Below are 12,575 nucleotides of genomic sequence, written 5' to 3' on the forward strand. Positions count from 1 at the left end.
TGATTCACTCTTTGTAGTTCTGAAGCACGGTTTTGTAAGGAGAAGGAATATTGCAAGTTAGACCAGCTAAGTTAAAAAAGATATTCTCACCCTGCACAAATTATGACTCATGATTAAATACCTTTTCTGGTAGTGGATTTTGCTTGCTAGAGAGAGTGAGAGTTGATATATTGCTAGGGAAAAGGAATTTTTTAATGTCCAGGATTTATTCAAGGTATAAGTGTTATTGCTTATGATAAGTTTGTCTGCATTCAGAACATAAATTTATAGTCCAGATCAGATGTTTGGGAATAAGACACTTGAATTTTTCTAAAACTTTGTACCTAAACTGAATTCAATAGCCATAGCCTTCCTGCTAAACTCAGAAAATCATTTAGACTTGAAGAATGTATCCATTTACTTCATGAAAGGTTTCCTAGAGAAAACATGAAGCTGCACCATAATTTGTGCATTTACTCTGTAATGCTCTGGTTCCAAGTGGAAGTGAAGAGTTTTGGGATGTGGTGTTCTTGCTGTTCATAGCAACCTCTTTAATGACTGTCCCTTGCTTTGGACTAGGCGAGCTGCTTCAAAAGGCTCAGTTATTGGTCTTTTTTATTTCACAGCTAATTTTGAATGAATATCATCTCACAACATGAAAGGGCATTCTGGCAACTGGGTAGGGCTGGAGTCCAGCCGGAGTTTAGAGAAGGGAAATTCTCAGCCAGCTGGTTGAGCTGAATCTGCCCCATGAGCTTGCCTGCAACACCTCTAAATCTTTATATAGGTCTGAGAGAACACACACTCTTTCCGCAAATTAGGATTTTCAGTTTCTTGTGTTAATCAGRAAAGACCTTGCACCATCATTGTTATACCAACGGAGTTTATTCCTAGCCAGACTAGCTCCATTCTCTTGTTTAAGTTCAATTTTCAGTTCATCCATGATACTCTCTGTTCTGAAGGAAGCAAGACTCTGTGCAGTATTATTTCCTATCCTTCGTCAGATTTTTCTCTATGAAATGATTCATAACTGCAAAGAAAAGCTGGAGAAACTTGGAGTCATTTTTAAAGCATGTGATATTGAATCTGGAAGAGCAGAGATAAATGTTATCCTTCTCCTCAGCCAAGCAATGAACAAAGGAATAGACGAAGCCCGCAATAGTAGGATAACATTTGTGGTACATGATGTTACTGGGAAATCCATCCACGTACAGCTTACAAATTGCATTTGAACTTTGACATCTTTAGTGATTACTTCTCTACGTATTGCGCTTTCTCCCCAAACTCTTTGTGTTGAGACTATATAGGTAAAGAATGCCATCCATATGGGGACATTTGTCATTATGCATACATGGAGCCCATATCGAACAAAGTAACTAGAGTGACTCATTTTTTTTCTATGTTGTCTTCAAGAGGATAGGGTTTGTTCAAATGATGTTCTTCCCAGGGGGAAGTGAAGCACTTTAAAAACATGTTGACCAAGTTAATTACACACATAAAAGGACTTTGGAGTCAGAAGGAAGAAGAAAGGGGCTAATAATTATAAACYAAAGGGAAACACTAATTTCAAAGCAAAAGGAAGCTGGAGAAAAAGATGAGTTGAGAGAGACTCTATGTTGTGGAGAAACTAAGCTGAGCAATAGGACACTGAAAGGATCCTAATTGATATAATGCTCAAAAGTGGCCAGGAAAGGGTAGTAAGGTAAGGATCCAAGGGTCTCCAAAGGTCTCTTCTTTTAACCAGTTCTGTGATTATTTTGTTCTACCTAAAATAATGAGTTATAGTACTTGAAAGCAAAATCTATATCTGTAGCTCTTCACTAAACTCCTCTGGAAAAATKATTTTTAAATTAGAACAGGAACTGGGTAGGAGCTACGAAAGCAGTAAGCATAAATAAGTGGGCAATCTTAATACAGACTTCTATTATGCAAATTTGCACTCAAAAAAATCCAGATCCAGGGCCAGGATTATCAGAAAAATGTGCAATAGTCCAGTTTGTGAAACCAAGAAAAAGAACCTGTTGAATGAGCAGCCAAAGAATTTCAACCAAGTTGTGCTACACAGGAATCAAAGTGATTTTGTAGATGTAGTTGGCTGGTTGCATGGGTGGTGGTGATGTCAGCTGGCTCTTACCATCCTAAGAAAATTMTAAAATGTGGGGAAAGATGAACTTTCAGAGATATATACATGAATGAATACAAAGTTTTAAGTATGATACCAATAAAGGAATTATTGTACTACTCCTTATTTTATTTTGATGAGTAATACTTTCCCTCAGCCTTTTCCCTCGTTGACATGGTTTTAATCAGTGAATTAATCTTTCCTAGCTCTTTGCCTGGGAAACTTTCCAGTAGACAATGTCCTATATGGTTTAGAAAAACTCAGAAGGTCTCTAAACTAGTAGGCTTAGGTCTATTCCAGTCATTTTTGCTCATATTCATCTTTCTTTGTGAGGATCTTACTTAGCATTGTAACTATTGCAAACTAATTTAACAAAGTAAAGCTTCATTTAGCTTATACACAATGAAGGCACATTTGTATCCTTTGAGTTTTTTCCAGAATGTTGATGCCACTTCACGGTGGTTGAGTATAATARTATCTGTCTCTGTGTGGATTTAACATCAAATGTGTAAAGTGGTGTGAACATCTGATTAACATATGGAAATATTTTTAAATAAGGCTTTCTTTTCAAGTGCTGAAAGTTTGACAGTCTTTTATGCTGTTCTATGGTGTTGCGGTAGCAGTTCCATGGTTATAGTTATAATCCGCTTTCACATTTGATTTTAAAAACCCCAAACCTTCAGCATTTCAGTTTTGAGAAACAAAAGTATTGAGTATCACATTTTTCACATATAGACAAAATGTACTTATGGGAAATAATCAGAAGAGATACAAAAAATTGTGAAAGTTTGCATAATCACCTATTTTGCCTCTGAAAAACTCTCCAAGCCTATAATAATGAGCATAGACAATTATATRTATTTGTATAGAATATTGGATCATATCTTATGACACTATAGAGAAACATATGGAAGACCATCACATGTAATGCAAATTATGAAGTTTCRTGACTATATTTACTAAAGCCTTTACATATAATGTCCAGAAAGTTCAGCTTCAATTTTTAGAACTTTTAATAAAAATACTCTTCTTTTCAGACACAGATCTGTTGCTTTAAGTGAGTAGAACGGGTTATAAAACTTTACTTGCTTTCACTCAGCTGAGTTCAAAGCTTTACCAAGCCTGAACTATCTCAGGCTGTTCACCTCAAGACAGTTTATCTGAGCTTGGATGAATCTGAATCACTTCTAGCAGCTCTCTCACTGAATGATGATGTCTGGATACACACCCTGAGCACCACAGGCATTCCAATCATCCACAAACCGCTTTTCTGAAAGCAACATTCAACTCATAGGGAGAGTTTTTGTTTTCACAGGCACTCCTTCGCAATAGGTTTTCTTAAGAATAATTTAATTCTATTAGACTGATATTTAAGAAGGACAATAAACCTGAGTGGGACTTGTAAAATTTGGTATAGGTTTGCACTCTTCTAMACCAATTATAAAATGAGTAAATAGAAAAAAATGTAAAACCGGTGAGGAGGAGTGAAGTACAGAAAGGAAAACTGCTATGGAATAAAATACTATAAAGGAAGGAACTTAAATATATCTCTAATAAGTTATCTTTTATCATAGCCAGATGTCCCATTTCTTATATGGCCACTAAGTAAACAGCTTTCCTAAGCTTTGTTTCTTTTCCACACCAGCTTTGTGAAATTCTTCATACCTCAACTACAAATTAAGTGATGGTTGCAACAATAACAATAATCCCTTTACTGACTGTCTAACTTGTGGGATTGAGAAAGTCAAGTAAATTTATCAGTTCCATATGTTGCCTACTTTCTGGAACATCTTTGGCATTGACTGTTTAGCAGCTTTGGTTGTGCCACTAGGCAGGTGAAGGGGGAACTCGACTGTGCCCTGTGCACACTCAGTGGTGCATTTAGTTATGTGAACTAGGCCTGCCACTTTTGTACCYGACCTCCTTCCTTCAAGCTGCCAGAAGCATTATAGCTGCCTTTGGGCAGTGGTAGTGTGCCCAAAAGTAAATGCTGATGCCATCATTCACAAGGACAGCTGAAATTTCTGTGATATGTGAGTTTGTGAAGCTAAGTCTCCTGCTTTGGATACTTCCAGACCCAACAAGTTTAGGTTTGAACTTTACCAGATGATAGCTTTCAGCTCTACAGAAATATGCACATCAAAAAGCATATCTTGCAGTTCTCTAGGATTATCTCGGTCCTCTGAGACCTCTCAGCATATTCTGTGCTACAAACAGTACTTTCTCTCCCCCTGTTCCCGCAGATATTATTGTCTGTCTGAACCGTGCACCTTTACATAAGATTTATCCATATTCACTCACAAATGGCAAATAGTTGTYCTTGCAAAGAACGAAGGCTGCCCAGTGTGGCTGAGTTACCAGCACATGCCAGTCCAGGCTTTCCACTATCCATTCACCCAGCCCGTTAGCCCCATTCAGCTTTCAGAAGCGCTTGGTCCAGAACTCGTATGTTTTCATCCGTTCTTTGTTCAGGGCAGAATTACTTACTCACAGTAAGGATAGATGTTACATACGCTGTCTCCCAGTAGAAAACTTGTACAAAGAAGCAAACACAGGCTAACCAGAACATAGCAGTTTATACCTTTGAGCCTGGGAAACAGTGACCATAACATGCAGTGTCTTCTYATTTCCTTTTCTCCTTGTCATTTTTGAGATACTCTGCATGTTATTGCAGAGGAAAGGAGAACAGAGAACTAGAGGGTACATCCTCAAGTGTATGTCAAAATGTTGAGAAAGATGAGATGATTGCATYGGCACAGGAAGGTTAAGGAGAGGAAAAATATTACTTCTCTGTGTGTTAATATCTATTAGTATGTGTAACTCTTGCTTTTAGTACAAGCAGATCTCACTTCTAAATGATTYTCTCTCATACATGAGCCCAGTTTTGGGTAGGAGAGCGGAGCAGCCTTAAGACAGAGACTCAGGAGAAGGAACGAAGGCAGCTAGGGTAAGAGGAAATGTGGGAGTGTTTGAGGCAGATAAGATAGCTCAACTTAGGAGAAAATTTGGAGCAGTCAAGGAAAAAAATGGTAAGTAATGTGGAGCAGGTTAAATGCAAACCCAAGAGATTTATGTAAAGAGAGACTGGTGGATTGGAACTTGGGGCCTAGCACTTTAGGGTTTTTGGTTACAGGTCACGACAAGTACACARGAATGCTACCTCCTTCCCTCCCTCTCCTCAACTCTTAGACCAGRGATTCATCTAATTGAGTTATACTGGAAGAAGGATTTGAAGAAACATGTCTCCAATAAACTAATCTCTTCTGTAGTACTTCCCAGCAATATGAATTTTAGGGATTTTTTAATCTTTTACTGTTCAGAATCACTCCATGGTAGCATAATGCTATGTTAAATGGACTGTTCTTCTTCCTTTCAAACTTCTGAAATTTGTAGCGTATCTCTCAAGGCATTCATCAACATTTCGAATGCCTGTGAACCCTGTGTTTGAGTGGTTTGTGGYAAATTTGCTTTTCCTATGGTTTCATTTKAAGCGTGAATGAGAGCATCCAGTTCACYTYATTGCAGATTGAGATTTTTTTTTCTAAGGACCRCCTTAAAGGCTTCTGAGTATGTACCATCTAGGACTGATACAGGGAAAAAGTACTCTCGGGGTACTTTGAATTTAAAACCACAGAGATTCATTCACAGTGCAGCAGTGAACATTTTAAATAAGTGTTTTGGGTCAGTCATCTAACATATCATGAGAGCCTCCCATCTTATGTAATTTAAAAATCTGAAGCAAAAGCAACAAGGAAAGCAAGTTAATGGAAGTACAGGCTGAGAGAAATGTTTTTGTTATTAAAGGACTGGAGGTAGATTTGGATAAGGGCTTCCTGTCTGGCAGTTTGTACTTTCAGCTAGCTAGCTATCTGAATATTAGAGTAGAATAAATGAGTAGGTATACTGCAGCTAAGCTTCATGCCAAAATAACAAGGAAGACGTGATCAGGCTGTTAATTGGAATAGAGCAAAACTTACCAAGATTAAAAACACTGAAGAAGTAAATGAAATATCTTGATTAAAACAGACATTCTATGCTTTAATTTTTCACTTCAGGTTAAGYGAAATGTGCATTACTGTGTTATTTGTTTATAGCTGTTCTAGTATCAAAACTAAAATTGTTTTATAACAACTGTTGTATTAGTCCTGTAATTAATGTCTACAGTTTCTTATTTACTTATATTTTTTCTGCTTGTAAAGTAGGATTCTACTTTTCTACATGATTCTAGATTTCTACATGTAAAGAAGGACTAAACTATTAAATACTAGAGATGGCTCTACAAATTCTTTTAAAACTTAAAGGGTATTCAGCACTTGGACTCCCACCATAGACAAGGATATCTTGTTTATTTCAGAGATATTTCCTAAGATGGAATGAATTGTCTTCTGAAACTGCCTGTCTTTTCACATTGACAGAGAGATACAGATTACTTTTTTGGACTATAAAAATAGTTTTCAGACAGCTAAAATGTATTTCATCCTGGATAAGTCAGTTCTTGTTCTTTTCCATTGCAATAGATGTAGTCTCCCATCCTATAATGACCTCCATGGAAGCAGGACACATAGCAGACTAGGTCGACTCAAAATGGTACAGGTCTAATGGTGTATTAGGTTATTTTAGGTAAAGGCCAAAGAACCTCTTCTAACTTTTCTCCTTCTTTCCCTACTTTGTGTTACTGAACTGTTGTTTCAGCGATGAGAATGATTTTCCAATGTATGTGTTCTGCAGTCCAGAAAGTGGTGGGAAACTCTGGAGTTTTTGCTCATGGCAGACAAAGCAAAATAACTGTTCTTTTATGAAAGACAGACTTGATGGATAGAAGATGAAATGATGTTGCTTCTTAGTGTCCGTGAACAGCCAAAGAGGTAGAAGCTATTTATAGGGGCTGATTTATAGTAGTTTAGTAGTAGATGAATGAACACTAGTGGGGCAATCTCTGTAACAGCAGTTTTTCATATCTTTTTGATATGTTTAGCATGCTTGGTGAAAAATTGATGTGGGCACAAAAACTAATGACAGGCCTAAATTCTGTCTCAGAAACAAAATGTGCAAATTAACTTTGTGGTATTTGAAAACTGTTAGGAAGACAGTGCTCTTAAATCTAGACTTGGGAGGGTTTGTTTGTCTGTTTGTTTATTGTGAAAACTCTTTAAGTGACAGGTATTGCGGCTCTTCTCCTTTAACAATGATATAACTCCTTCTTTTTTCAAAGAGATAAAAAGATTCTTCCCTGGAAATCCAGGCCCATCATCCTTACTATTTCTTTTGCTTTGCCTTTTTCTTCTTGGATGGCAAACTGCAGCAGGCAGCGTTAGCTGGTTGCTGAGCTAGCCTCCTTTTCTGCTGCTGTTCTTTTTACACTGTCATACTTCCTACCTGATTGCCTTTTATAAAATGACCAGATATCCCCAAATGGTTGTCCACTGCAGCTAGATTTCAGGACATGTTGAATTTGCTACACTGTACTCTGTTCTAGTGCTAATCTAGACCAGAAGGGTATTTAGCCATATGTTAGCTTTTTTCCATATGCTAACTTTTTTCCATATGCTGTTCTTCCTTTGCTCTAGTCCAGAATTTTTGTGTCACCTCCTCCCTGCCTTCATCTATGTTTTTTACCTCTCAAAGACCTTTTTTTCTGGAGCATTGCCATATGTTTGCAGAATAATAGCCACTGTGTAGCCAAAATGCCAAAAGTTTTGTAGTTTCTACCTTTCACTCTTTCAGGCTGTCACCAATGGGTTAAGTACCAAAAGAAAGGAGGCAGGGTTTCACACAGCCTGTGGGTAAGTGATAAGAAAGGCATGTTGTGGCTACACAGAGACACATAAATACTCAAGAGGTGTGCTGCAAAATGCTGGAAACCTCCCTTACATTTGGCAAGCACAACTCCCATTCAGTTGTGTTCATATACTCAATGCTGAAACGTAGCTAAAATGAGGAATGTTCTTAGCATGAGTTTTAACTTGTTTTGCTTAAACTTATTCATATTTAAACTGTCACCAAAATTGCACATATATAAATGACTGTAGTCGATTCATTGGTTTATGCATCCAAAATTCTCCAGGGAATGTCTCAAATCCACACTAAGTCCATGGACTTTATTTTTGCAAAATCACACATTGCCAGTTTCCTGTTGACTAAAGAAGAGTCTTATTTATTCAGTCTTCTATAGAGATTAATGTACAGTCAGTGAATACATTTCTGATATTCACATATGTGAGAGTAGAATGGAAAGAGCTGTAAAGCAATGGGAGGATGTTGTATTTTTGTTCAAATGATATCTCAGCAGAGCATGGGAAACACATAGAACAATCTTTCAGTAGCACCCAAATCTGCTAAAAGGTATCACTGCCAACTGGCTAAAGTCAGCAAAATACCCYGAGAAAAATAACACTGGAAAACAGAATTCATTTCGTAACACACACCCACACACGCACACATATGCATATATTTATAAAATGTATATGTTTATGCATATGAATATACTTATGAATATGTATGAAGTATGTTCCTTTAGCTTCCTTGCTGATACGAAAGATGAACAAATACTAATTATCGTACACTGTGATTTATAATGAGATGGTTTTATCTTGTTCTTATTCTAGTTCTCAATTAGTTTTTCAAGACAACGCTGAAGATAAATTCATAACTCTTTATAAGAGTGCATAGGCATAGGAACTAAAAATAATTATCTAAATTGATTTTTAAGTTTAAGCTTAGCTTTTAAAAACTAAAACCAAATTGTGTGGTATACTTTATTACGGTATATGTTTATTAAACTGACTGAAGAAAGCTACTAGTTAAGAGAAAGAAAGAATGTCATATTCTTTATAAAATGGAGTAAAAATTTTCACGCTTTTGCCTTCTTGAAACTTTCATAAAGTTCTCAAAGAAATTTAGGTCCAAATATAACAATCTAACCAGTTCAAGGGCTGAAGGGTAATTTGAAATATCACTGGAATACAATATAAACAAATAAAAAATTTATCTTTTCAGACACATAAAAGGAAATACAAAATCAGTATATTAAACTATTCAAGACAGATATGTCACTTGAATAAAAATCCATACCCCTTACATTCCTTATGCTCTCTTCTCATGTTTCAAAATTACTGAGTATTTAGCATAACTTTCCATAAAATTGCATGGCAATTTTTAATTGAAAACAGCAATAAATGAAAATTTTAGTTATTGGTATGTATCAAGAAATAAATAAATGTGCATTAATCTATTGTTCTTATTAACCGTGTGCCAAGGATTATTAGAATTTCAAAAAGCCTCCTGAGTAAATTGTCTACATTACAAAACTTTTGCAGTACAGTCACAAATGTAAGTAAAGTATTTTGTGTCTTTATAACAAGCTAAAACTAGGAACCTGATTTAAACTAAATGGATAACTTCTAGGAAGTCTTTTACGATTAACAGAAGAATCATCAAGGTCTCATTTAAAATTCCAGTAATTCTACTTACTAGAGCACAAAGAAACAATCTGCATTGTTTTTTTTCAGGCTGGTACCTGATGCTAAATGTATCTTCAACCGCTTTGCAACCATTTTCTGGATAATCCCATTTGAAATGGAGTTATTTGAAACGGTACCTGTTACTTCATTTGCATGGCACAGTGGTTAACTGATCCAAACATAAGAGAGAAAATTTTTAGAAGTATTTCAGTATCACTCTGGTCAGTTACGTAGTCTTGAGTGAGCTTAAGCACTTAAATTTCTGACATGAAAAGGTATTACATGGACAGTGAGGAACTTAAATCTCATTGAAAGTCAACTGGATTCTCTCTCCTGAGGTCATTTACCTAAACGAAATTTAGGAAGACGTTCTGAGAAGCAGTGCTATGCATGCTCTGTAGTCGCAGGAAAGAGGACACTTTTAGAAGGCAATTCATAACACCTTAAAGTGAAGACCCCGCTCTGAATGATATTCTAAAAATATCCCTTTAATATGAGTGGAAAGGGAGTCTAAGAAGGCAGCCTCACAGATTTTCAAAAGATTTTGTGAACAGCATGTCAACCCAAGTTGAAAAACGACCAGAAAGACTTTGCTAACCGTAACAGAGAATGACAGAGCATTAAAAGGAAATAAGTAGTGAAGGCATGGTACAGAGTCAGCATTTGTAGCTGGAGTCCCAAAACTGCACATACACTAGAATAACAACCCCCAAATTTAGATGTTCTCTATAAACAGATAGGGCTAATAAACCTTTTTCGTCAATAATTCTAAATAAGCAGAAGATATGTATGGTAGCCATAATCTCCAAAGAGGTATTTGAATACTTGCTGATCATAGAATCAGTAAGTTGGAGGGGACCTCCAGAGATCATCTAGTCCAACTCCCCTGCTCAGCAGGGTCACCTAGAGCACGTTAGACAGGGTTGCATCCAGGCGGGCCTTGAAGAGCTCCAGAGAAGGAGACTGCACAACCTCTCTGGGCAACCTGGTCCAGTGCTCCGTCACTCTCACAGGGAAGAAATTCCCCCTCACCTTCAGACGGAACTTCCTGTGCTTCAATTTCTGCCCATGGCCTCTTGTCCCGTCACATGGGACAACTGAAAAGAGTTTGTCCCCGTCCCCTTGACACCCTCCCTTCAGGTACTTGTACGCATTGATGAGATCCCCCCCTCAGTCTTCTCTTCCCCAGGCTGAAGAGGTCCAGCTCTCGCAGCCGTTCCTCATAGGGCAGGTGCTCCAGCCCTCTGATCATCTTTGTAGTCCTATGCTGGACTCTCTCCAGTAGCTCCATGTCTCTCTTGTCCTGGGGAGCCCAGAACTGGACATGGTACTCGAGATGAGCCCTCCCCAGGGCTGAGTAGAGGGGCAGGATCACCTCCTTCGACCTACTGCCAAAACTCTTCCTAATGCACCCCAGCAGACCATTGGCTTTCTTGGCCACAAGGGCACATTGCTGGCTCATGGTCATCTTATTATGCACCAGCACTCCCAGGTCCTTCTCTGCAGAGCTGCTCTCCAGCAGGTCAGCCGCCAGCTTGTACTGGTGCCTAGGGTTGTTTCTCCCTAGGTGCAGGACTCTGCACTTGCCTTTGTTGAACCTCAGGAGGTTCCTGTCTGCCCAACTCTCCAGCCTGTCCAGGTCTCTCTGGATGGCAGCACAGCCCTCAGGTGTGTTAGCCACTCCTCCCACCTTGGGATCATCAGCAAACTTGCTGAGGAGGTACTCTGTCCCCTCATCCAGGTCATTGATGAAAACATTGAACAGGATGGGACCCAGTACTGAGCCCTGGGGGACGCCACTAGCCACAGGCCTCCAAGTAGACTCCATGCCATCGATGATGACCCTCTGAGCTCTGCCTTTCAGCCAGTTCTCAGTCCATCTCACTGTCCACTCGTCTAACCCACACTTCCTGAGCTTCTCTAGGAGGATGTTATGGGAGACAGTGTCAAAAGCCTTGCTGAAGTCAAGGTACACAACGTCCACTGCTCTCCCCTCATCTACCCAGCCAGTCATTCCATCAGAGAAGGCTATCAAATTGCGGATTTCCTCTTTGTGAATCCATGCTGACTACTCCTGATCACCACCTTTTCCTCCATATGTCTGGAGATGACATCCAGAAGGAGCTGTTCCATCACCTTTCCAGGGGTGGAGGTGAGGCTGACTGGCCTATGGTTGCCTGGTTCCTCCTTCTTGCCCTTCTTGAAGACTGGAGTGACACTGGCTTTCTTCCAGTTCTCAGGCACCTCTCCAGTTCTCCATGACTTTTCAAAGATGGTGGAGAACGGCCTGGCAACAACATCCACCAGCTCCGTCAGTACCCATGGGTGCATCCCACCCGGGCCCATGGATTTGTGGATGTCTAGCCTGCCCAGAAGGTCTCTAATCCTTTCCTCCTCAACCAAAGGAAAGTCTTCCCTTCTCCAGACTTTTTCCCTCACATCCAGGCTCTGGGGTTCTTGAGGGCTGCCCTTAGCAGTGATAAGCTACCTTTACTCCACTGAGGTCTGCAACTGGATGTTACAGCTCATATCATAGAATCATAGAATTGGTAAGGTTGGAAGGGACCTCTGGAGATCATCTAGTCCAACCCTCAAGTAAGAGGCCCATACAGGAATCGAACCTGTGACCTTGGCATTATTAGCACCATGCTCTAACCAACTGAGCTAAACCTAACTGCCCAATAGGACTCATGGTCTACAGTTTACACTAGTCAATGCCTTGCACACACATAGTTTTTTATATATGACTTTGAACTAGAACAAAATTTCTTTTTTGGGGAAAACAATGACCTTRTGCACATAGGGGACAATTTTCAGCCTTGATATCCTGTTGGCAATCTTTTATTTGCTACCATTACTGATGCGGGTACCTCTATGGGGGGCGACATTCCTTGTGCTTAAAACTGGAGATGAGTTTTCTTTCCCCTAAAAAGCTTTTCTTCTGATTATATATCAATATATATAAATATATTTTATATTTATCTGACATAATCAGATAAAATAGTGTCAAGATA

The 12,575-nt window shown here is 38.8% G+C and overlaps 1 non-coding gene across 1 annotated transcript; it reads right to left on the minus strand.

Moving 5' to 3' along the window:
* Positions 1-12,161: 12,161 nt before the first annotated feature.
* On the minus strand, positions 12,162-12,232 carry TRNAI-AAU (transfer RNA isoleucine (anticodon AAU)). Its single transcript has one exon. It is a non-coding gene; the product is annotated as a tRNA-Ile (tRNA).
* Between the last annotated feature and the right edge of the window lie 343 nt (positions 12,233-12,575).

This window comes from Rhea americana, unplaced genomic scaffold (genome assembly GCF_003343005.1).
Source record: "Rhea americana isolate MKP2758 unplaced genomic scaffold, rheAme1 scaffold_247, whole genome shotgun sequence".
In the NCBI taxonomy this organism is placed as follows: Eukaryota; Metazoa; Chordata; class Aves; order Rheiformes; family Rheidae; genus Rhea; species Rhea americana.